At 39.7% G+C, this 12,139-nt stretch overlaps 1 protein-coding gene across 12 annotated transcripts in view; it reads right to left on the bottom strand.

Annotated features, from left to right (window-relative positions):
* The window catches only part of FAM13B (family with sequence similarity 13 member B), a 117,026-nt gene extending 105,481 nt beyond the window's left edge, over positions 1-11,545 (bottom strand). For all 12 annotated transcript variants that reach the window (XM_057734108.1, XM_057734131.1, XM_057734139.1 and 9 more), the window contains exon 1: positions 11,241-11,545. The gene's annotated coding sequence lies outside the window, so the exon portion shown is untranslated. The remainder of the gene's footprint in view (positions 1-11,240) is intronic.
* Between the last annotated feature and the right edge of the window lie 594 nt (positions 11,546-12,139).

Raw genomic sequence — 12,139 nt, 5'->3', positions numbered from 1 at the left:
ATTTTGAATTTTATATCACATACTTTACCATGAGACAAGAGTGATAAAAAATAATGCAATTAAATACCAATTCTCAATAAGCTGGCTAATGGGTACAGTCAGGAAAGTGTACCTTCATATACCAGCTATCAATCTGCAACCTTCTACACTCCATTCATACACATATGGTTACATATACATATCTGTGACAGCAACAAACACACCTTTCTTAATAGCAAAGAATCTTTAGTCTTACGCATCTAATAAAATTAGTAGTGACAGTTTTTTTTAGAAGGATATAACACTAACATCAATACCATGGACAACAAAAGATAGCATTAACTGAGCTATTACTGAGCCAGGAACTATCTTAAGGGCTTTCAATGTATTAATCCACTTAATCCTTACAACAATCCTATGGAACTACATACTTTCATTATATTCATTTCACTGATGAGAAAATTAAAAAGCACTGAGAACTTTTGGCGGTGATGGAAATGTTCTATGTGATGATTGTGGTAGTAGTGGTTACATGCTTAATACACTTGTCAAAACTTACTAAACTGAACATTTTAAATTGGTGAATGCAATTGTGTATAAATTATACTTCAATAAAGCAGAAAAAATTAAAAAGAAAAATCACATGAATAAAGGCATAGCATCATTTTAATAGGTTAATTACTGAATATTAAACTATTTTTATTATAAAATGACATTTTAAAAATATACTTTTCCATCCACAAAAGGAAAATAAAATATTTCTTTTTTTTTAAGTGCATTTGTTGTGGGTTTTTTAAAAATATTTATTTATTTATGTATTTGGCTGAGCCAGGTCTTAGTTGCAGTGTGCGGGATCTTTAGTTGCAGCACGTGGGATCTAGGTCCCTGACTAGGGATCAAACCTGGGCTGCAGAGTCTTAGCCACTAGACCACCAGGGAAGTCTCTGAAAATAAAGTATTTCTTTAACCACATTTCAAGAACCAATCTTGTTTGGCCCTTCTATCTAGCACATCCAGAAATTACTACAATTTCTACGTAGCATAACTAAAAAAAAAAAACAAAACTAAAAAAAACAAACCAGAATAAAACACTGAAGACGTTATAAATTTTAGACACTAGTTGGAAGTCTTTTCAGAGCAAATAATTTTACAAAACAGTATAATGGTAATAAGAGTAGATCTGTAATATACTAATAAACTTTCATCATTTTACAAATAAAACAACCTGTGGTAAGAGCGGTATCTGCAAAAATGTAAAAACGTTCCACCTTCAAACTGAATAGGAAAGAAAAAGAAAAGTCACTTTTGCCCAAAATGCTTTTGACAAAATAGGGATACAATTCACACAGAAAAGTTTAAAAGAGCTACGCCAATAATCTTCAATAACTGCTAAAACAGAACTTCCCTGGTGGTCCAGTGACTAAGTCTCCACACTCCCAATGCAGGGGACCTGGGTTCAACCCCTGGTCAGGGAACTAGATCCCACATGCTGCAACTAGAGTTCTCATGACACAACTAAGAGTTCGCATGCCGCAACTAAGACCCACAGCAGCCAAATAAATATAAGTACTTAAAAAGAAAATAATTGCTAAAACAAAACAAAACCAAAAAAAGCACTATTGCTACTACAAAAAGAGGAAAAAGCCAAGAGGGAGCTGAGTCTCAATAAAGATGGTAAACTTTGAGAACAGAGATAATGTATCCCTGCTCCATACATTCATCTTTTCATTATTGAGCTCTAAGCAATTTACCAAAGGAAAAGGCACTTCTTTCATTCTGACTGAACAAGGATGGTACTACAAAAGTCGCCAGTATACTAAATTTCACTCCTGGCCTGAAAAACTGACAATGCATCAATCTGTCTGAATCCTTAATAGTACCAAGGAAACAGAAAGGTTAAACAAACATCTTAACAGCACGTAAACTTATCTGTCAAATGTTCATAGATGCCACTCTGATCAGGAAAACACCAAGTCATTTAAGTCTACCATTAAACTCATTTGAAAAAGAATAGAGGGGGCTTCCCTGGTGGCATAGTGGTTGGGAATCCACGTGCCAATGCAGGGGACAAGGGTTCAAGCCATGGTCTGGGAAGATCCACATGCCGTGGAGCAACTAAGCCCGTGTGCCACAACTACTGAGCCTGCACTCTAGAGCCTGAGAGCCACAACTACTGAGCCCACATGCCACAACTACTGAAGCCTGCACGCCTAGAGCCCGCGCTCTGCAACAAGAGAAGTCATGGCAAATAAGAAGCCTGTGCACTGCAGTGAAGAGTAGCCCCCACTTTCCCCAACTACAGAAAGCCCGCACACAGCAACAAAGACCCAATGCAGCCAATAAATTAAAAAATTAATTAATTAAAAAAAAAAGAATAGAGGGACTTTCCTGGTGGCACAGTGGTTAAGAATCCTCCTGCTAATGCAGGGAACATGGGTTAGATCCCTGGGCCAGGATCCCACATGCTGCAGAGTAACTAAGCCCATGTGCCACAACTACTGAGCCTGCGCTCTAGAGCCTGAGAGCCACAACTACTGAGCCTGTGTGCCACAACTATTGAAGCCCACGCACCTAGGGCCTGTGCTCCGCAACAAGAGAAGCCACTTCAATGAGAAGCCCGAGCACTGCAACAAAGAGTGGCCCCCGCTGGCTGCAACTAGAGAAGGCCCGCAAGTAGCAACAAAGACCCAAAGCAGCCTAAATAAATAAATAAATAAACAAATAAATAAATAAAAATAAAGGTGAGTACCCTGAGATCAGAGAGGGTGGCAGAATATTAAAAAAAAAAAAAAATGATACGTGTGTGTGTATATATAACTGAATCACTCTGCTGTATGCTTGAAACTAACACAACATTGTTAATCAACTATACTCCAAAATAAAATTAAAAGTTTAAATAAATAAATAAATTCATATTGACTTTGCCCTAAAGTAATTTATCAAAGTATATATATCTAAAAAAGTAGAAAGTTTTTAAAGAAAGCTCTAATACTCAAAAGTTGAAGAACTTCTTTGCCTTAGAAAACAAAACAAAACCAAAAAAAATTAAAGTATCTGGGACTTCCCTGGTGGCACAGTGGTTAAGACTCCAAGCTCCCAATGCAGGGAGCTCGGGTTCCATCCCTGGTCAGGGAACTAGATTCCACACGCATACCGCAACTAAGAGTTTGCATGCTACAACTAAGGAGCCCACGTGCCACCAGCAAGGCACAACTAAGGAGCTCGCCAGCTGCAACTAAGACCCTCCAATCTAAATTAATTAATTAATTAATTAATTTTTTTTTAAAAAGATTAAAGTGTTTATCACAACAATTATTACCCCTACACCTGAGGATCTGTTCATCTGTGTGCACTTTAACATACTTGTTGAGGGAATAATCCTCCTCCATGGTGACTCCACAAAACTACAATTAGCAATGAAATCAAGTATATTTTGTATAACTACACTAACCAAATCATGGTACTAGATACAGCACATATATTTTACAGATTGCAACCCACTAAACAATACATTTCACCTTGGGACAGCTCACTTATCCCTCTTTTATTCAAAGTATTCAGGCAAGGGTTTCACAGCCACAGTCAATTATTTTATTACCTCCATAATTTCAAGCTTTCAGAGCAAATCAAAATAAAGCCAAAGGGAGATAAAATCCCCTGTGACTAAGTCCCCTTATCTATTCTCCTCACTCATATCCTCCTCAAATCTAACCTGAATTCCCCTGCACAAAATTTCTCAATTGTTTTCCAATGCCTAGAGTCCTGGGCTCCAAATTTTTTGATCAGGAAAAAGATTATAAGCATACCTCTCATATATGTATGTGTATTTCTAAAGGAGAACAGTGAATACCCCAGTGTAGTATGCACATAATAAACATACACAAAAATAACATTTTAAAAGGAATTCCCTGGCAGTCCAGTGGTTAGGGCTCTGTGCTTCTACTGCAAGGACCATGGGTTTGATCCCTGGTCAGGGAACTATAATCCCACATGAAGCATGGTGTGGCAAAAGAAAAAAAAAACCTAACATTAAAAATAAATAGAAAAAGGGACTTCCCTGGTGGCGCAGTGGTTAAGAATCTGCCTGCCAGTGCAGGGGACACAGGAAGATCCCCTGTGGCACACAGCAACTAAGCCCATGTGCCACAACTACTGAGCCTGTGCTCTAGGGTCCACGTGCCACAACTACTGAACCCGTGTGCCTTAACTACTGAAGCCCACACGCCTAGAGCCCATATCCTGCAACAAGAGAAGTCACTGCAATGAGAAGCCCATGCACAGCAACAAAGACCCAACGCAGCCAAAAAAATAAAATAAAATTTAAAATAAATAAATAAAAACATAAATTTTACTCCTTTACCTCCACACACATTTTAATATGTCATCCTGACCACTGAACATGCCAGCACCCCACTTTTGAGACCAGTGACCTACAGCACTGGCTTCCTAACTTCATCTGGGGATGAGGAGGGGTTTGTTTAATATACAGATATTCAATATAAGCCACAACCCCAATTCAGCATCCATGAGAGCCTGGCCTGGGCTCTCTGTATGTTTAATAAGCTCTTTGAGTGATTATAATACATACAAAGTTTTAAGAACCTCTGATGTACACAGTAAACTGAAAACTCTATCGCATGGCATGGCCTACAAGTACTTCACCTACCAGTAAAATCTCCTTTCCTGCCACTCCTCCATCTCACTCTATTCTCCAACAATACTTAACTGCTTGAAATTCACGATCCATACCTCCCAAACTGTGCACATTGTTTTCTGTCTTGGAGCCCTAACTCAACACCAGAGCCAACTCCACCTTGCTCACCAAACTGCCATCCACCATCAAGTCTCAACTCCAATTTCCTGTCAAACCTTCCCTGACTTCCTGAAGCAGCGATCCTTCTCTTTCACTCCTAATGTACCTCTTACCTTTTTAGCAATTGTCCCAAAGAATCTAAAAATATGTCTATCTCTTTTTCAGAAGAGAGGATCCTTGTGACCCTGTCATTTCATTTTTGTATCACCTTTATATCACCTTTGTATCATCTCTGTATTGCCTCATATAATCCTTAACATATAATTTAATGTTTAAAAATATGTTGAATAAAGACAAATAAGAAGCAAATAATACTGGCTATTCAAATTTAATAAGATTAACAATAAGGGAACATCTTAAGTGATTAAAAACTAAATAAAACATTAACAGTGACTGCCATATTTACTTCCAGCAATAACCAAAGATAATTAAATCAAAAAAGGAAAGCACTTTATAATAACTTTAAATGGAGTATAATCTATAAAAATATTGAAACACTATGTTGTACACGTGAAACTAACAATAGTGTGCATCAATTTTTAATTTTTAAAAAAGATGGAAAGCAACTATGATTTATGGAATATCTATAAGCACTTCACAAGTTATTTCTCATACCTAGAAGAATGCTATGAAGCAGACACTATTCCCCTAATTCATGTACTTTGAGCCTCAAGTCACTGAGTTAAACTTCAAAATTTCTAAATGGTGATGCTAGAATGTGCTGCTGGATCTAACTGTAAATCTTTCTAATGAAAGTAGTTTAAGTCTTAAGAAACCAGAATAAAATGAGCAGTATTACAAGGGCAAAAAGACTTACTCTCACATTTACTTGGAAATCAGCCACAATTCTGATTCAAAAAGCCAAGGAAAACATAAAGTACCTGAAGTTAGTCTCCAAGATAGATGAAAAAACTTACCCAAAGGATGACCTTTTGAAATATTTATCAGTAGTCAGATCTAGAGTTTTACAAGATTCACATATCAGTGCATGAAAAACAGGTTAAGAGTGATAGAGGGATGTTTAATCCTACTCGTGAAAGTATGAGGAAAAGTGACATTTTAAATGCTGTCTCCTGAAGAAAGGGTAAGCCTGTAATGTGCCGGGGCAAACTGACTCCCAACAGGTTCCTTTACCCCACATGCACTTCAAGGGCACTGATCACTACTTTAGCATGATTTTCTATTAAGTCAAAGCGAGTAGGTGTTAAATCAGCTCTTCCCACTAAGTACCAACACAATGACTAGCCCTTTCAAAAAAAAAACCTCTACAATTTAGAAGGTGACAAAGTATCTGAGAAAGCACATATACATAAAAAGAACACATATTGTAGTCAATTACATGCATGCATATAATCTCAATTTTGACAAATGTTGATTCTTCAAGACTCCTCTTGAATTTACTGTTCAAGTAAATTTTCACCTTTCAGGTTTCTCCACTGAAAACATGCTCACTAGGGCCTACTAATGAGTACAGTCTTAAGAAGACTAGCATATCATTTCTTATTGCCCTTTTAATACAAAACTACAATACTTTTTCTTTCTCTCTCTTTTTTTTTTTTTTTAACCATTGGAGGTAATTCCACAACTTGCTCTAGCCAAGCAGGTCCCTTGAGAGAAGAACACTTCTCTTTTTGCACACACTTGTGTAAAAACTGCTCGGGGGGGTGCAGGAGGAGAAAGCTGGGATATGCACAAAAAAGCACTCACTATACTTATTTTTTGTATCTGTCTTTTCCACTTGATTATAAACTTTGAGAGCAAAAAATATGACTTCATCTTTGTTTCCTGGGTTGTGAACACTGCACAACAGCAGAACTCCAATATCTGAAATGATGCTCTCATTTCTGGTAACCTTCCAGTTCACTATCCAACTGAATCCTCACAACCATCCCCTGTGAGGTAAGCTGGCAGATTATCACTTTCTTTCTCAGAGAAGAAACAAACAAAAATCTCAGAAAGCTGAAGAAACTGGTTTAAAGTCACTTAACTAGTGAATAGGTTACTAAACTAATGAGTAGAACCCTAAGTCAGCTGCCTTTTAGGCTAATGCTCTTTCAGGCAAAAATGACTACAACCAACAATGAAAATATCAGTTGAAATTTCACTGAAATGTATGCAATGATACTTCACTTAAATATTCTGTATTTGCTATTCAAAAATCATTATTCAAACACTAGAATACTCAACGGAAAAAAATATACATCTTTTCCAATTATTAGTTTCAAGAGTAATTCTACAATGAATCACAATATGGTCTGCTTTACCTATAAAAATTCTCTCATCTTATCTGATCCTAAATTATAGCTCCTTCACCTTTCCAAATTTTTAATCCACTGTGACTGGTGTCCAAAAAGGACCTCCTCCCACCCTTCCCCCCAAATATTAAGCACCTACTATGTCAATCAACAAGTGCTTTTCGGTTTTATTTTTACTTTTCTTTTTCAATTACATGGAACAGCAGTTTGGTACACAAAAGCAAAAATACATATTTTAAGAATAAGTAAACAACTCAAGTTTTTCTAATTTTCTATCCCAGAAAAGGGCAATAATAGAAACCAGACAGACATCTCCCTGAAAACTGTTTAAAACCAAAGAGATAAGAATTATTATACATCATATACAAAAGAAAAAGAAAATACACACTAAAGCTAGGTAAAAACCTCTGAAAAGATTTAGGGTATTTCCTTCTCTAGCAGAAATCCAATAAATTTCATTAAATTATCTTGTCAACACACTGCATCTTCCTCAGCCTAAGACTCTTATACGTGCTGGTTCATTTACCTCAAACACTCACCCTCACTCCTCCTACTCATCTTATGCTCTTACACAAGTCCCATTCTTGAAGAGGCATTCTCCGAGACATCCAACCTAATTCCCTGTTAATTTTTCTTAGGACATGTTACTCCTCGGCTCCAAAACATTCATCACAAGTTTTATTACATATCCCTTTCTGTGTTGGTTTAAAGTATCTTTCTCCCAAGAAAGTATAAGTTCCTTAGAGTCCACTGGTGGGTTTGTTTTTTTTTTAAAGCAGCTTTATTATGGCATCATTTACATATCATAAAATTCACTCTTTTTAAGTGTATAATTCAATGTCTAGTAAATTTACAGTTATGCAACCATCACTAAGTAACTACCTGGGTTTTGCTCCTTCATGTATCTCTGACATTTAGAAGGAGAAAAATAAATACCCAGCGAATGAATAAATAAATCTGATAATGAGTTACTCTTAATACCATTAGTATTAATATCTATTTAGTGTACCATGTGATTATGAGTTGGTGCGTTAAACCTGCCTTTATTACATTCCATTACAAAAATCCTTCACTATTTCCGTTTCCAATCAAAGTCAGCCCTTCCATTAGGCTCCAAAGTGAACCTCCTCACATATTGGCCTACTGCATTACTTGGGGAACACTGATTCAGGTCAAGTTCATGTGTACATACTATGCTTCCTTTTTCTCCATCCAGTAATCCTCTCCTCTACTCCTAACCATGTTAACAAAACACTTTATAAACAAAGGAAAGTTCAGGAGCGTTAACCTTACTCATTGGTGAGGACAGGATCTTCACTCAATGCATGCACGCTTGTAATACTGAGGTTATGGAAATAAGTTCTCAGTACTGATATACATACCTAATTGAGATTTTAATATAATGTGACTTACTAAATAACTGGAAACCTTTTTCAGATGTAAAATCTCTTTGCTGTTTATCCATGTGTAAAACAGAAATTTTCAATTTCTATTTATTTGTTTATTTGGCCATACTGCATGGCATGCAGGATCTTAGATCCCGACCAGGTATTGAAACTGTGCCCCCTGCAGTGGAAGCGTGGAGTCCTAACCACCGGACCACTAGGGATTTCCCCAATTTCTGTTTTTTAAATTTCAGAATTTCATTCATTTCATGAACCATTAAAGTTTTCAGATAAAAGATTTAACTCATGTACAAAATAACTTTTTCAAGTACCTTTTTTTTAACGTAATTCAACAAAGAAACAAAAATCAACTTTAAAAACGAACAAAGGGCTTAGACATTTTTCCAAAGATATACACATGAAAAGATGTTCAGCATCACTCTTTGGCACATGCAAATCAAAACCACAATGAGATACCTGTTCACCCCATTAGGATGGCTATTATCAAACAAACCAACAAACAAAGGAGAGTAACAACTGTTGGAGAGATGTAGAGAAACTGGAACCCTTGTACATTGCTAATGGGAATGTAAAATGGTGTTGCAGTCCTGGAAAGCAGTTCAGATGTTCCTCAAAAAGTTAAAAACAGAATTAACAGCAATTGCACTCCTAGGTATACACCCAAAAGAATCAAAACCAAGGGCCCAAACAGATACTCGTACACCAATGTTCATAGCAGCGTTACTCACAAAAGCCAAAGTGTGGAAACAATCCAAATATCCATCAACAGATGAATGGATAAACTAAATGTTGTATATACACACATATTATTCAATCTCAAAAAGGAAGCAAATTCTGATACACCTACAATATGAATGAACCTTGAAAATGTACAAAATGAAATATGCCAAACACAAAAGGACAAATGCCATATGATACCACCTATATGAGGTACCTAGAATAGGGAAATTACAGAGACAGAAAGTAGAATAGAGGTTACCACTGGCTAGGTGGAAGAGGGAATGGAGAATTGCTGTCTACAGAGTTTCTGTTTGGAATGATGAAAAAGTTCTGGAAAAGGATAGTGGCAATGGTTAAACAACACTGTGAATGTACTTAATGCCACTGAATTGTACACTTAAAAATGGTTAAAATGGTAAATTTTACGTTATGTATATTTATCACAATTTTTTCAAAGTATAGGTACAATTTATACTATTATATTCCCCAATATTAAACTCTGTACAATAAAGGGGAGTCATGCACAGACTGAGGTTATTCATAAATGATAATAAAAGTAGCTGTCATTTTATTGGTGGGGAAAAACTGACAAGGCACAATATATCCATTTCAGTCATTTTCTCTGTCATAAAACAATGGCCTTCTAATAAAAACACACTGTTCACAAGATATAAAAAATAGGGAAAATTGCATGCGGGGGGAGAAGATATGTAACAACTCTGTAGCTTCTGATCAATTTTTTTGTGAACCTAAAACTTCTCTAAAATAGCCTATTAATTTTTAAAATAAATGTTTTAAAGATATAGAAAATAACAGAATTCTATACACTCATACTAATTAATAAAACACTACATATGCAGTTAAACACACACGCACACAATGTAACATTTACTTCATCTAAGGAAGAATTTTATGACACTGATAAGCCTTTCTACATCTTTCCAAGGATTTAAGATGTCTCAGATCCCTAATTGGTAGCACAATTAAATCGTTAAAAATATTGCCAAATTTTAAAAGCTGCAGAGATTAAGAAGGTAAGAATGAGCTCCCGATGGGTATACAAATAATAACCAGTTCATTCAATTCCATTCAGCAAGTACGCACTTACTAAATGCACAGTACCTGAGAGACATCCAGACCAACAAGTATCGCATGCAAGGTTACAAAAAGGAAAGTTGAAGATAGCCTCACATTAACCCAGAAAGTCAATAATTCAAAACCATTCTTTAACGTCTGCCTTTAAAAGTAAGTGCATCTCAGTTATTTAATGTTCCTAAGGTAAGTGCCCAATCTTAGGTACTGTTTTCATCGATTAGACGACATGATGGGGAGACGGATGAAATGCCTTTCTAAAAGTCCGTTTGATTTTTAATTGATTTTTAATTGAAGTTTACCAACTTCCCACTGGGCAAGTGTGCCAACTGATTCAATTTCCTATTACCTTATCTCGGAAACCAGGCGCCCCATCTGAAACAGTGCTGTACCCTCTCTACCCTGGCCTATGCAGAATGCATTCTAGACAAGTCCCCAGTGCACCAACAGCCCAATTTTGGCTATATTCTCTGAACGATTTAAGGAAGTCAGCAACCACTCATCTCACGTGATCTTAAAAAGGGGCGCAGTTGAGTCCGGATTAAACCACACTTTTTTTTTCTGCATCAACTTCACTGCCCAGCACGAAGGAAAAGGGCAAGGCGGCGGCGCAGGTACAGTGTGCAGGGGAAGCTAGCAAACAAGCGTGGGTAGGTATGCCTTCTACTTTGGGGGAGCTAGGAGGCGAAAAGGCACACCCGCTCACGCGCACTGCAGCGACTGAAAAATCGAAGACTGCCACACCCCCTGGCAGCCAGGGACCCAGCTTCACCTTCTCCTGCACTAGGAGAAAGAGGGCACTCTAAGGAATGCCGCACCTGCACGGCACCGCCCGGCATCCCCCGCACCCCGAGGCGCAAAGCCCTGGAACCCTGCGCGGGTGGGACACGGCGCTGGGGGGCGGCAGAGGGGGGAGGGCCGCGGCAACAGGGGACCAGCGCATGCGCAGATACGGGTACCCGCCCGTTCACCTACCGTTGGAACCGCGACGCCCCGTTCCCCGGCCGCGACCGCTTCTCCAGGACCCGCGGCGACTGCAAGAGGGCGAGAACTGAGGCCCCAAGTGGCTCCGCGGCCGGCGAGCCTCTTCCTGTGGCGGCCACTGGCGGGAGGCTGAAGCGACGACTGTGGCGCGGGGCCAGCCCGGTAGGCGACCCCCGGATGCCCCCGGCGGTGGTGGCGACAGAGACGCGGAACACGGGGCGGGAGGGGCACCGGTGGCAGCAGCTGAGGCGCAGAGCCTCCCTAACGGCAAACGGGAGGAGAGCGCAGGGCGGAGGGCGGAGGGCGGGCGGGGGCCTGGCCGGACGTGACGTGCGTGGGAGGGGGCGGGGCGGGCCGGCTGGCGGGCGGGGGCGGGGCGAGCGCGCAGTGAGGGCGGGGGGCGGGGGTCCCCCACGGCCTCCGGCTGCCGCCGGCCAGTCTGTGGGCTCTATTTAGAGCCGCCGGGCTTCTCCCACCCGAAATTTGGCCTCCTGAGTTAGGATGTGAGGAGCAGGACGCGGGCCTGAGGGAGGTGTCTGGCGGTCCTCAGTCTGGGGAGGATGGAAAGAAGATAGAGGAAAGTGAGGAGAGGACGTAGGAGTCATGAAGAGCAAATCCGCAGCCGGAGGTCACTCCTGGTCTCTGCGGAGGGAGCATGCCCCCCTGCAGGAAGCCAGAAAAATCCAGGTCCCCTTACCTAGGTGCGGAGCATGGAGATCTTAACAGAAACCTCTGGGCTGATTGAAGCGGTGACTCACGTTGCCATTCTCAGCGACGGAGGTTAGATCGGGGACCCTGCCCGCCCCTAGCCTTACTCTTCACCTAAGGACACGACTTAGACTCCAGAGAGAACATAGATGCCTCTGGTGCCGAAAGCATCTGGGAAAACG

The sequence above is a fragment of the Hippopotamus amphibius genome, chromosome 1, assembly GCF_030028045.1.
Source record: "Hippopotamus amphibius kiboko isolate mHipAmp2 chromosome 1, mHipAmp2.hap2, whole genome shotgun sequence".
Taxonomy (NCBI): domain Eukaryota; kingdom Metazoa; phylum Chordata; class Mammalia; order Artiodactyla; family Hippopotamidae; genus Hippopotamus; species Hippopotamus amphibius.
Note: the sequence above shows the minus strand (reverse complement) of the source record. Positions and strands in the feature narration are given on the sequence as shown.